This window comes from Psammomys obesus, unplaced genomic scaffold (genome assembly GCF_907164565.1).
Source record: "Psammomys obesus unplaced genomic scaffold, mPsaObe1.curated_primary_1811, whole genome shotgun sequence".
Classification (NCBI taxonomy): Eukaryota; Metazoa; Chordata; class Mammalia; order Rodentia; family Muridae; genus Psammomys; species Psammomys obesus.
This window is the reverse complement of record NW_026596069.1, coordinates 21,088,972-21,103,282: the sequence shown is the minus strand read 5'-3', so window position 1 is coordinate 21,103,282 and position 14,311 is coordinate 21,088,972.

The window sequence follows — 14,311 nt, the reverse complement described above, 5'->3', positions numbered from 1 at the left end:
GATCCAAAGGCAGGCCACAGGATCAGAGACCACCCCTATTCCCATTGTTATGTGATGGGGTCTTGGTCCAGCCCATGCAAACTCTTCAGTCAGTGGTACTTATACAGCCCATGCTGACCTGCCTCAAGATGGCACTTTCCACAAGGGCTGGGCTCTCCTACATCAATCAGCAATTCAGAAAATGGCAAACAGACATGTCCACTGGCCCAGTATGATGGAGGCAACTGAGGTTCTCTCTGCCCAGGTTATGCCTAGGTTTGTGTCAAGTTGACAAAAACTAATCTTGATGCGTAATTACTGTATTCTTTCTTGTGTATCTCTTCAGTAAGAATATGCTTGTGGTTGTACATACATTTATATAATAAAATATGACCATCACTGTAAACATATTTGCCAAAAGACTATGGAATAGCTTAGAAGACCATTAGTCAATTGTCTTCCTTTTCCACGGAAACTACACTGTGTAGTTTCTAAGGAATGTATAAAGCTGTTCCAGAGAATTTACCTAGCTTCTATTGTAATGATAGGAAATTATCATTATATATGTAACTATATATACACATATATGCGTATGTATCTATGATGCTGAACCAAAATGTAAGACGATGTGACTGTTCATGAGCATTTTATCCAACTTGTGCTGTGAAATGCACTTGGAGCAATCCCCATCGGCAGAGCAGCAGTGGTCCATGTTTGCATGTCCAGCCTAGACCTACCTACGGGTAACCCTGTTCTCCGTTCTCAGGCACTGCCACCACAGGCTCTCGACAGTTACATATTCCTCCCGCATTTATCCATTATCCCTTCAAAGTCTCTTTCCTCCCAAACTGAATTTCTTGACCTAAGAAACAGTAAGCACAGCAGAGGTGGTACTGAAAGCAACACGGCCCCGGCATAATTGTATAATTGCATATATGTTGTGTTTGTAATTTTTCTGTATTCATGTGCCTGTTCAGTCACCACCTTGCTTCTCTATTACTGTCTCCATGCAACACACTCATAAAAGCTGTCAAAACAACACGACATATAAACTCCGAACAGATTCAATGAACTGTTCAGCTGCTTTTTCTTCCCATTTCCTTCCACTTGCTTCAGGAACCCTTGAGCTTTGACAATGGGAATTGAAAAACCCTCAGGGCAAGTCCCTTTGCAGCTCACCCTGCATCTTATTTAGTGCTGGCGTCCAGAGGCTGAAAGAAATGCTGAACAGGCTGGTGTCGCAGCAGCCCAGGTGACTCACGACATCATTCAGATTTGTCAATAAGTCTCCCTTAACTTTGCCCAGAATAATGTGTCAGCCATCAGGACTAGTCTGGCAGGCAGGCAGGTCTGCAACACCAGGGTTCAGCCCCACATGCTGTCATGTCGAAATGTAATGAGCCCAAATTTGGGGCCCTGAGGACTGCTCTTCATTCTTCACTCAGCAGAAAAGAAATGGTTTCCAGGGCAGTGGGGTGGACACAAGTTAGAACAAAGATAAATCCTCTGAGAACACGGGTTAGTAAACACTGGAATATGTTACCAAAGGAAGCAGAAGAATGTGTTTTCCCTAGTGAGTGCTCGTTTATTTTTCTTAAGTACATTTCCCAGCATCTGGACTCGCTGACAGATGGTCCTACTCGAATCCAGGAAAACAGCCTTGGTGACCTTTGATGTATACCTGGCTTGCCCAGGTCTCTCCTTAAATGTCACTTCTGCTAAGAGGACCTTGCCTCCTACCCATTCTAATTAGATTCCCTCTTTGCATTTCTCTCACTCCCCTGTTATTTTCTTTGCCATCTCTTTTAGCAAATTCTAATTCTGTTTGTTTGCTTATTTTTGCCTTTGCAGAGCCAGTTGTTAAACATTTGCCAGCACACCACTGCCCCTGTTGTGTGGCTGACTCTCCCCTTTGCTCCCACACAGCAGCCAACATGCTCTTTTAAATACTTGAATCCGCTCAAGCCATCCCTCTACTCAATGGCTTTCCAGCCCCCTTGATTACAAACCAAAATTCTCACCAGGACTGTAGCACAGGCATTCCATCTGCCAAGCTCTGCTCCCTCAATGTTTTTCTGTTCCCATTCTCTTCTCCATGGTGCACAGTTTGACCCATACCTTGGTCATGCATTCATCTAAACGGCCAAGCAGTTATTCTCCTTGCTAGAATGATCCTTGACTCATCCCCCCAAACTGGAAACAAGCACCCAACGAAATGCTTTCCTTTATAAGTTGCCCTTGTCATGGTGCTTTACCATGGCAATAGAAAAGTAACTACGACAGGCATACTTCCCCGGCGTTTGCTACCATGTCCATCCCATACGATGATAATTTGTTAAGTTTGCATTAAATGGCGACTGAGCTTGAATTGCAGTGCTCACAGGAACCATTCTAATACTTGGATCTATAAAGTGCTCAATAAACAGTTATAGGCTTGATTAGTATATATGGCTCCGAAAAATTCTCAAGGTTTGCTAGGATACCAAGGTTTCCCATCAGCCTCAGAGGATGTATTTTTCAGAATACTTTCAACTCGTGTGAATGCTAATTTACACATAATTGTGTGTCACTATCAGAGAGCTTTTATTCCCTGAATTCAACATGAAAACAAATGAAGCAAGGGGATTCACAGGATTTAAGCCTACGTGTTGTGGAGCAAAAACGGAAAAGGTTCAAAACTGAAACTATGTGTAGATAAACAGCTTTCCCATCAAGATTCATCCTCTCAGTGCTTTTGGGTTATTTTTGTCTTCTAATGTGTTCTTGGTATTTTGAAGGGACAGGCTGTCAATTTCATTTACTTTTCTCTAAAGTGGATCAAGCTATAAAGGGTAAGAGCAAATCTGTGCGTGACCTTTTTTTTTGTTTAGAATAGTCGCCATGTTTGGGTTATGTTATAGGTTTCCAGCCCGTGCTTGACTTGGTCTTTACACCATGCTAGTCTCTGTTCCTATTTCCAAAGTAGAGAGACAGCCTCCCACGAACACAGGAAAGTCTATCATGCATCATTTTTTTTAACTTTCCAATTTCTATTTGCTCCTTTGTTCTCCATACTTCTCTGTCCTCTCTTTTGTTTAAAATCTCATTTAGCATTCTCTTGAGGGGAGAACACAAGATTACAATCTAACGATTGTAATGAGAATGGGTTAAGTTGGTGCCATTTCCCATTTTCATTACAATCTTGGTGGCAAGGATAATGTAACAGAATTTTTAATGCCTCATATATTACACGAACATTTTCCCGTGAGCGCCGGCTCCTGTTCCATGGACAGAGCTGTGGCTGTGTGCTGTAGGACTTTGATCTTTTTATATTCTGCATTATAATCAATTGGCCATTTCGCCCCTTCCCCCTAGGTTCCAGTCAAACAAGTGAAAAATATTTTGATCTATAGCATACTCCTGCATCTCATGACTATACAATCCTATCAACTGCAAAATGGTAACACAAAATTTGTGTGGCCAGTCATTCAAAGCAGACAGAAGGCACAACCCAGGTGTTCTTATAGACAGGCACTTCTCTGCAAAGCACCCTGGGAATTGTAGTTTATCAACTAACATGAGGTTTGTTCCTTTCAGTATCTGAAGCTCTTGAGGGGGTTGGATCTTAAGCTAGAAGATGTTGTTAGGAACAGGAAGTCTGGAAGATTCCTGTTATTCCAAGTGTGCTCTTCTGGCCTGCAGGGTATGGGTTTTGCCCACAGACAGCCCAAACTTCCTGGATTTGAATCTGTAGCTTACTAAGATCTTCCTGTGCTCATTGCAAAGAAGAGGTGTGTGGCATTTCTTTCGGGGTACACTGGTATAAACAGTAGAATGCAGCTCCTTTAACTTTGAGTGACCTCTGATGATTACTGTGGGAGCCCAGACCAGAGGCACACCTCAGAACCCCTCACCCGGCTTCTCAGAATTACCCTGCCATGTCCGCTCCATGTGGCCCTCTGGTGTCCCTTCCAATTTTTCTGGGTTTCAAAATTTAAAGCAGTCAGATCTTTTGATAAACTAATTCTCAAATGGTCCCTCCAAAGGAAACATGTCAGTTGGGATCTTGGATGAGGTCACTGCATACAAAATCATTTGGCTCAGTACTTCTGTTTATAACCCCAGAGCAATAATATTATTAATAGATATTAGAAAAAAATGAGAACACACTGTCGTAAAGAGGAGATATCCCCCTCCAAACAAACAAGACAACGACAAACTAAACAAAAGCATCTCACTTCATGGAGCGCATGTTGGGAAGGTTCTTCCCCCCAACTCTTTCAGAAAGTGAGTTTCTCTCCAGCCCAGTTCACTGGATTTCCCAAGGTATTGTCCCTATCTGCTCCACTGAAGTTTCATTGCCGCAGGCAGAAGGGACTAAGATGCAGATGGGCCCTACCTTAGCAATAGATGTTACCCAGCTGCAAGGGATGACAGTGTGGTCTGTGTCCAGATGTCTCACTCCAGTGTGTGACTATGAAATCAGACTGTACCCAATTGCGTGGGGACCAGCAGTCCCCACAACACTCACCTAGTGGGGTTATCTGAGGAGTTAAAGGAATTATAAGAGATAAATATTTCATAAGATAAATAAATTATAAGAGATAAATAGCCTCAAACCAATACACACTGACTACTCAAGGTAACTATTATCCTTTATCATCTTATTATTAGGCTTCTAGTAACTAAGGCATTTTACCTCCATCAAGGCTGTTCAAAACTTCAACTCATAGAATAGAAATTGACTGGATTTCAGCCCAGTTTGCCTAAGGGATGTATGGATGGCTCAGGTCAAGCCGTGGTAGTAACATGAGGTTGGGATAGTGCTAACGCCAACAGATCACATGTCCAAAGAGGGCCATCACCGCCTCTTGTAACTCTTCCGGGTCTGCCCAGGGGACCCGCACTACCTTCAGGAACTTAGATGCTCAGGGCCCACCAGTGGAGGAGAGCTTTTCGGAGGAAGGTATGAGGGAGTCTGACACCATGGTGAACTGCTTGAGTTATGCGCAGAATCAGACCCACCTTGAATCTTTGCTGTCCATGTGGCGGTTTAGGCTATGGCTACAGGCTGCCTGGGTTGAGGGAAGCACCTTGGTGCCCTAAGCAACCAAGAGGGTGGCTGTACTCGATGCTTCTGGGGGTGCAGGTGGGAGCCCCCCGGCGTTCACTTTCTGTGGATGTTTGCTGCTTTCACGTAACCAATAACTGGATGGAATCACCAGAGAAGAAGCCTTCTCAGGGACACAGACTGAACCTGTAACTCCAGCCAGCACTTAGCCACAGGGGGAATCACAAGAAGGGTGACTCATTCAATGTCATTTTTACCCTTACTGAAAAAATTATTTCTTCCACCTCAAGAAGCAAAATGCTCTTTACAAATATGCATCCAAGCTACCGGTTGTTTGACTTCTGAAGGCAGTATCTTTCTTAGACACATCCTAGGCCCTTTAAAGAAATTTTTCTGTCCCTAGATAAGAAGATGAATTGGTCCAAGTCTAGAAAAATAGCACAAAATAGAAATAAAAAGTGGGTACTATGAGGACTTCATTGGGAAGATCTCACAATACCTGCTTGCACAGCATCCCTTCTATGCAGACACACCTGTCTTGGATCACAATACAACACACTGTCAGTTCACATGTAGATCACAAACTCTAACACAGTCTCTCTTGTTTCTGACTCTAGAATGAATCCCACATGGCAGTGTCACCTTCTATCACCCTGACCTTGGACTCCGAGTGGTTATTTATTTGGCAGGTTGGTTTTATATTTGTTCTTGTTTTGTTTTGAGACAGGGCCTCCGGTAGCCCAGGCTGGCCCCAAGCTTGCTATGTAGTCAAAATGGCCTTGAGCTTCCATTTATACCTTCCAAGGACTGGCCCTGAAGGTGTGTGCCAGCATTCCTGGCTTAATGCAGGAAGGGTGAGGAAAACCCAGGGCTTCACACACTGTGTCATAAGCAACCTACTAAAGAAGGTATGTCCTCAGCACAGACCTGGGCTTTGTCTCACTATTTTGTACAATCCCACAGTGTACCCTGCTTCTAACAGCTACCTTAATGCTTGTCCGTAGCCTTATTTTCTGCTCAATTCCTGGCCTCCTGCTCCAAGTCCCTCAGGACTGGGTCCTTGTGTCCCTGAGTCCATTCAGAGATTTGCCTGATCACCAGTCCTGTGACTTCCTGCTGTTTGGTGACAGATTCCCTGGGCCACCTGCCGCCTGCCTGCCCACCTGCCTGCCTGCATCTGCACCTATCGTCTGCTGCCAGACAGCCATCCTCCCTACGGAGGGGTAAGAACAGATGGAATGCTCTTAACAAAGCACTGTTAGGAGAGAAAATGCCAGCTAAACTGCTGGAAGAGGAAAAAAAAACAAAAAACAAAACAAGGAGTGTTAAACTCTTTCATTAGGAAGAGAAAGGCCAAGGGCATGGTGAGTCTGCCTTCATGCAGTCTGGACAGCAGTTGTTCCCAGGCTTGGCAGAGCACAGGGGTCAAATACTGTCTCCTGGAGCTGAACTGGCCAAGCCTCCCAGGCCACCTTCACTAACCACGAAGGGGACAGAATACCATCTCTCCCAGGTTCAGAGCACCATCTGCAAGACAGTGACACCACCCTGTGGACTGCCAGTATTGTTACTGACATTGAAAGACACCACATGCACAGAGCCTCTTCCTCTGGATACAGAGCAAACCCTCAGTTCTCAGGAGCATCAGCTCTAGGGGAAAGGACCGCACAGAGCAGTGGGTAAAGGAAGGATACTGTACCTGGAGAAGGTACCTGGAGAAGCAAAGCCGTGGTTGGATGAGTCACCAACTTGTAAAAGATCAATACATTAAAAAAAAAAAAAGTGGGAGCCAGAACAGTCAGTCTGGGGAATGAGTCATAGTGAAGACCTTGAATTCCAAGAGGAGGGAGGGAAAGGGAAGGGAACCCTGCCGTTTATGTTTATGAAATATAAACATAAAAACAATGCTTCCCAAGGCACCACGGCAGAAGGAAGGGAAGTAGAGGGCATGGAAGAACAAAGTGCATCCCGGCAGAAGGGAAGTGATGCAGCGCACTTGGAGCAACAGTGATAGGGAGAACAGAGTGGGAAGTCTACAGAGGCGGAGGTAAACAGGCAGTCAGCTGTGACAGCGAGAAAAGGCAATGAAGAAACACAGTAATATATAGCGCTGCTCCAAACAGCAGCTGGGAATAGGGAATTGATAGCAAAGCAATAAATACCAGCAATGAGGGAACCAGATACCATTAAAGTGCACAGTAGTTAATAACAATGAAGCCAAAGTCAGGAAGCAATTAATAAATTAATAAACAATAGCAAGATTTAAAATGAATGTAGGAAAAAAATGAGGTGATTTAAGGTGCTCTGTTTAGTGCCAGAAGGATGGAGGCTGCTGGAAGACTGAGGCTGGGGTGATTCAGCTGTGTTGCTGGGTCCATGCCACAGGTTCCAAGGTGCTGAGCCAGGATGGGGTGATGTTAGCAAGAGAAGAGAAGAGCAATCCACAGCTATTGTTGTTCTCTGCTGATCCCGGAATGACTCAGAGTCCACTAGCATGGGGGAAAACAGCCTCAGGGACTAATTGCCTCAATGGTGCCGACAGGACAGCCATGCACAGATGAGTGGGGCTTCACACATAAGTGGGGCAGTACCAGAGAGCTGTTTTTAAAGCGCAGGGCCAGTTAGAGACCCTCGCCTCAGTTTCCAAGCCCCACTGTCAACGCCAATACATCATTTTGGGTAGCATGAGAAGTCATCAGAAAACTACAAGCCCATGTGAGTTTCCAAGGGTCACATGGCTGCCCATCAGTGGTAACTGGAGCCACAGAGAGCTCCCCCAGTACAAAGCGCCCCAGTTGGGGGTAGCTCCTGCCACATGGCTTGCTCAGCTGAGTACAAGAGTCGAATGAACAAAGGTGTCATAATGAAACCCTTTATCTTGTACTACAAATGCACACTAATTATAATTTAAAACATTATTTCTCTTTTTCTAACACAATGGTGGCATTTGGAGCGGGAGAGGTCAGGGCTTCTGAGCCCTTGGTTTGGAGTTTATTTTCTGATCCCAGGAATATCCACCAAGCAAGAATGGAAACCACTAAGTGAATAGAGGAGAGCAGTCCTCCCTGAGCCAAGCTGGCCAGCTGCATGTCTGTGTGATAGGAGTTGTTACCCTTAGGGTTTTTCCCAGAGATGCATCTTCAGAAGGAAGGGTCCCTGGCTCGTCCTCCCTTGCCGGCCATGCAGCCTGTTTGTTTCTGAACCTTGCTTCCTTCCTTTGCCTACTCCTATTTGTTCCGTACTCAAGAGTTGGCAGCAGCCGGGTCTGGTGGCACATGCCTGTAATCTCAGCCTCAGGAAGGCAGAGGCAGGATCTTTGTGAGTTCAAGGCAGCCTAGTCTATATAGAGAGTTTACAACAGCCAAAGCTACACAGAGAAATCCTGTCTAAAAAAGAGTTGGCTGTCCTGTGGACCTAGAAACATGGTTCTCCAAGTGAGAGACATTTTCTACAGACACTTTCGTCATCCAATGATGAGACTAAGAGTGTGAGGGAGAACGTGGAGCAGAAGCAGAAGGGGCAGCTCATTACAGATAGCCCAGGGTTATAGGGAAAGAAAAAAGGAAAGAGGCAGAGGAATTGAGAGTAACTGATGTAAAAGGAGGGGGAGGATAGTGAGGAAAACAAACAAGCAAGGAGTTGAGAGAAGGGACATATGGAATTCTGAAGAATGGGCTTATTGGCACCAGGATGATAAGACTTTCACATTATCATAAAAAAGAACATTGATATGATGAAAATACCAAAGTCAGTAAGAAGTTCTCGTTATACGGGATGCATAATATACAAAGTAATATCAATAACACTCCATCTTAATAAATATGAGTCTGCCGCCATAAAATAAACACACATTTCTCATCTTACATAATGTTCAGATAATTAATAGGGAGAGCATCAGGCTGAAGCAGCTCAAATCCCTAAATTCCTACACAGAAGCCCAACTTCAGGGTCAACACACACACGCTAGGTCGCGGCTTCTTAAACTATGGGTTGCTCTCCCATCTGGAGTCATGGAATTGTATGTTGAGGCTCACAAAGGATGGAAAGAAAAAAATCCACACCGGAACTTTACCCAAAAGCAAAAGTAGGCAGGGGTAAGTCTGGTAGCACAGGCAGGTGCCGCATCACGTGACCTCACCGCGGTCCCGGTTCTGAAGTCTTCGTGAGAATTTTGCACAGTGTGCACTGTGAGGCCATACACTTCAGTGACCACTGTCTGAAACAGCTCAGATGTGGAACTACAGTATGTGAGAAAACACAGAGTTTTTACTACACATGCAAAGCTTTCTGCTCTTGCAGGTACAGAACAGTTTAACTATGAAAAACAAATACTTGTCACAGTTTCCTGTCTCTCCGTGGCAGCTAAGTATCAAATTAGTACATGGTGTTAGAATGTTTGCTTTTTAGAATGGAGTTGCCAACTTGAGTCTAATTTTTAAAAAATCATTAAATGAATTTTGGTTTGGAACTGGAACAGAATTTTCAACAGTTTCTGAAATGATTCTAAACATACTTCTGCCATTTTATGCTATGTATTTATGCAAAATGGTATTCTCGGTGATGGCACTTGAAAACCCAAGTTAACAAATGTATCTCTCTTATAAGCATAAAAGTTCTCTTTCATCTTCAATAAATGCTAAAATTACCTATGTGCCCATAGGGTCAGGTGGGCAAAAAAACACAGACTAATTTTATTGGAATGTGATTTAGTTTTGGCCTCTGACATCTTATTAAGCAACTTGGTTGGTGAAAGAGGAAGTCAGGGTCACTGGGTCTGGTTCTGCACTAGTATTTATTTTCTTTTATGGTCAAATAATACTTCATGCTCTGTGCATAACATAAACGGTTTACCTGCTTGTCAGGTGACACGCACTTGTATCCTCCCAAGCTTTTGGTCCTTGTGAATAGCACTGCTGCTAATGTTTGTGTACAGCACACCAGTTTGTATTTCTCTTATATATTCTGTCTTATTTACTGTTCTAGTTATGTGAAGAGACAATATGTCCAAGGCAAGTCTTATAAAAGAAGCATTGAATTGGGGCATGGGGGGGCTGGTTTATAGTTTGAGAGGTTTAGTTCATTTTCATCAAGGTGGGGAGCATGGCAGCACACAGACAGTACCTGAGACCTTAACATCCTGATCAGCAGGCAGAGAGAGAAAGATACTGGGGCTGGTGTGGGCTTGCAAAACCACAAAGCACATGTCCAGTGACATGCTTCCTCCAATAAGACCGCACTTCCTGATCCTTCTAATCCTTTCAAACGGTTCCACTCCCTGGTAACTAAGCATTAAAATTTATGAGCCTGTGGGGCCATTCTTAGTCAAACGCCACATCTGTTTATGAGTAGAAGTAAGGACCACATGAAAACTACTCGTGTAACCAGCTAAACAAGTGCTGGGCTCTCTCCATAGCAACTGCGGCATCTTAACAGTTCCACTACCAAGGATATCTGAAGGATTCAACTTCTCAGCCTTGCTGTACTTTTGATTCTAACCACACTAGTGGATGTGATGCTATATCTCACTATGGGTTTGATTTGAATTTTTCTAATCACTCAACGTCTTTTAAATAGCTAAATTGTTATTTGATTAACATTAAGAAAATAATTTATTAATCTGAATTAAACATTAATATTTATTTTCAGTGAATGAAACATGAAAGATGCCAGTTTCATTTGCACACAGGAGAGCTCCAGGGCCAGGAGAATGGCTCAGTCAGTACAGTGCTTGCCATGCAACCTTGCAGACCTGCACTGGATCCTTAAATCTCACAGAGGAAGTAAATAAATAAAGCTGATCGTGGTGGCTCACACTTATAATCCAAGTGTCAGGAACAAGGTGACAGGCAGATCCCTATCCAACTGATCTACTTGACAAGTTCCAGGACACTGAGAAAACCTATCTCCAAAAAAACAAGGTAGAGAATTCTTGAGGAATGACACAGAAATTGACCTCTGGCCTCCACACACAAGTAAGTACGCACACTTCTACACTCACCAGAATGATATTCCAGTGCCATGATGAAATGTTTCAAATTTACAATGTGAAAGCCAAGTCACTGTCTACTTAGAAGTTTGATGTGGAGCTGCGGAGATGGCTCAGTGGGTAAAGCCCTTCCCTGACCAGCAAGGGACGCTGGCTTCAGATCCACAGGAGCTTTGTCAAGCTGGATGCCTGCAGCTATGTGTCTGTGATCTTGGGAAATGTGGTGAAAACAGGGGGATCCCAGAGTCCCCAGGCCAGCTAGCCTTGTGTACAAGCAGCAGACAAGAGATCCTGTTGTAAACAAGACTCAAAGATGTTCTCTGACCCCTACACTTGGTGTGCACACACAAGTACACGCACACACACACAGATAGAAACGTAGCTGTAAATCTAGAAACTAAATTCAAATACAATTTAACAGTGCCCTACTTATTTTTGGACTCTGGTGTCTATAAGATTTGAAAGATTGTTTCAAATTGTTTGAATTGATTGTTTGGGTTGTTTGGTCTTAAAATAGTATCTCTATTCTTAACTGTCAATGTTCATTTAACGGGTTGAGACAGACATAAGAAAGGTATTTTCAATTCACTCACCATGACTCTCCCTCAATGAGCTGTGTTTAAGAACACTGTAAATTTTTTTCCTGTTTTTGTCATTAGCTCCTCTCTTTTGCATTGAGACCCAACATGTTATTATTGTAGTTTATTTGGTCATAGAACATTTTCTCAACAAACATTTTATTAAAGAAAATTATTCAAGATTTTTTTTTAATGTATTTGCGTCTATGTGTGTCTGTGTGGGCATGCCACATGGGTGTGGATGTTCTGAGATGTCTGAAGAGGGAACCAGATTCCCGGAACGTTGTCAGCCACCCAACCTTGGTGCTGGGACCTGAGGTCCTCTGGGAGAGCAGCTCTATTAAGCTCTATCTCTCCAGTTCCATAAACAACCATTCTCAGGCCCTTCAAGAAGGGATAGGAAAAGTGTTGATAAGGTAATAATGTCTTTGTTACATGGCTGATGGAAGTATTTATCCCTGAGCTGGGTGGGGACCACATATGACCACATCCATATTCTCTGTAGTGCTCTGAGAGAGGGAGGTTTGCACATCAGAAGTTTTGTTTCAAAATCAAATAGTGTCAAAATAAAAATGAGGCTTTTGTTCATTCATTCACTCATTCATTCATTCACTCGTTGTACAAAGAAGCATCAAGAATGAACCATGTCCCATGTTCAGATAGGGAACTGCAAGCATAGCAATGACTGTGACCTTCAGAGCTTTGCCTGGGAGGAAGACATTCTAATGAAATGGTGCTACATGCCAACCTTTCCCACCCTCCTATGAGGACGAAATGTCTGTCTCTACAGCAGCCATTTTCCCCCTCTGGGAAGAAAAGCAAACACACTATAGATGACAGAGCTTCAACACAGAAAGAAACGCAGTTAAATGAGTGTGAATGGCTCAAGGCCCCCAAGCAATTCCCATGAAGTAGCCAGGCTTTTTCCTTTTCTAATTCTCAGGCTTACTTTCAGAGCACTAATGTCCACAGAGGAGAAAAAAAAAAAAAAAAACCACTGAAAAAATAAAAATAATAAAAATCAAACTCATTCTGACTGTCCAGATCATGGCCCCAATTGCTGGCTGACACATTTCTGAGGAGGCAGGGTGCAGATGAGGGATTTCTCCATGCATGCTTTACCCTAGACTGGAAATACCCAACTTCCAGGACAGCACTTGTCCCTTGGGGTCAGTTCCCAAACTTGCAGCTCTCCTGTTCTGCAACTTTCCAGCCAAGCAGCCTGGGGTTCCTGGGATGAAGAGCCACCTCAAATAGCTCAGAAGATTGCTAAAAGCCCAGGCTTGCGGGGTGCTTCTGGCCTAGTCTCTAAGTGTACCCACACTCTCTGTGCCTAAACGGAGGACCTTGGTGATCTTTAATCTGAGACTAATTTTTTGATGGCTCAAGGCGTGGAAGAAACTTTTTTTAAAAAATAGTTTCAAGGACCTACCACAAGCACAAAAGTCCCCAAACCTCCAGACCCAATTAGGTGCATTCTCAGGGCCCCCTGGCTATTTGCCTCCATGGCTTTCGTCCCAGTTGGTTGCTTGTTGGTGTTTGTGAAGGAAGCAGCCTGATGTGATCGGATCACTGCTGTGTTCTCCATGGAAGGAGGGCTATGAGCTGCTGTTCACTGGGTGACTCTGCCTGTCATATGGAAAGCTGCCTTGTTTAGCTCAGGGCATGCCCTTACCATTAAGAAAGGAACTGTGGCATAAAGCACGTTGATTTCCTGTGGCTCGTGGCCATTTGTTTGACACCTGGGACCTTTTTAGATAAACTAACTCCACTGGTACGGGCAACTAGATTCTCTCACAACGCTGATGACTTGGTCTGGCCATGCGTTAAGCTGTGTCTCTTGAACATGCTGTCCTATCTGCATGGCTTCTCCTAGCCAGGAACTGTTCTTCCACCACTTTAGATTCTTGACTTAGTTAGAGAGATGGTTGAGCCAGTCAAGTGTTTGGTGTGCAAGCGTGAGGACATGACTTCAGATCCTCAGCATCAAACTAAAAGGTCAGGTGTAGCAGTGTGCACGTGCAACCTCAGAGCTGAAAACAGAAGGACCCCCAAGCCCTGGGGCCAGCCCATTAAGTTCTACGTACAGTGTGAGCTCTTGTCTCCGAAAAGTCAGCTGCAGAGCTATTGAAAAAAGGACATGCAATGTCGGCTTCTTCCCTCCACATGTGCTCATGCAAACATGCACATGTGGACACATACACATATGCACACACAAACACACATTTTTTTTAAAGAAAAGATCTTCGTGTTGAGGCAAAACCTGGCTCTCACCTCTAATGGCATAATATATTGATAACTGGTTCTGAGCAGCACACAAGTAACCATGGCCTGGAACACGGGTGGAGGAGGCTGGGAATAATTTGTCCCAATGTAGAAATGGTTACATAAACTGTTATAGTCACGGAGGAAATGAAACTCATAAATCAAGGCACCTTAAAGTGCTTCGGCGGGGACAGCAGGTGCGCAGGTCATAGCAAGGTGGATGAAAATCCTGTGTTTGCGCTAGCTGTTTTGGTGGCGTGCTTAGCTTCAGGATTGGTGGGAACGAGTGTCTGTTAAATTAGCATATTTGAGAAGTTTTTATCCTTTATCTGAAAGAATGTTCAGTCAGACCAGAGGTGGACAAGGAATGCCACCAAGGAAAGAAGAGATAAATGGTGATACTTTGGCTTGGATCTGCTACGCTCCACCACCCCAGAGTTCTAACCAGTCAGC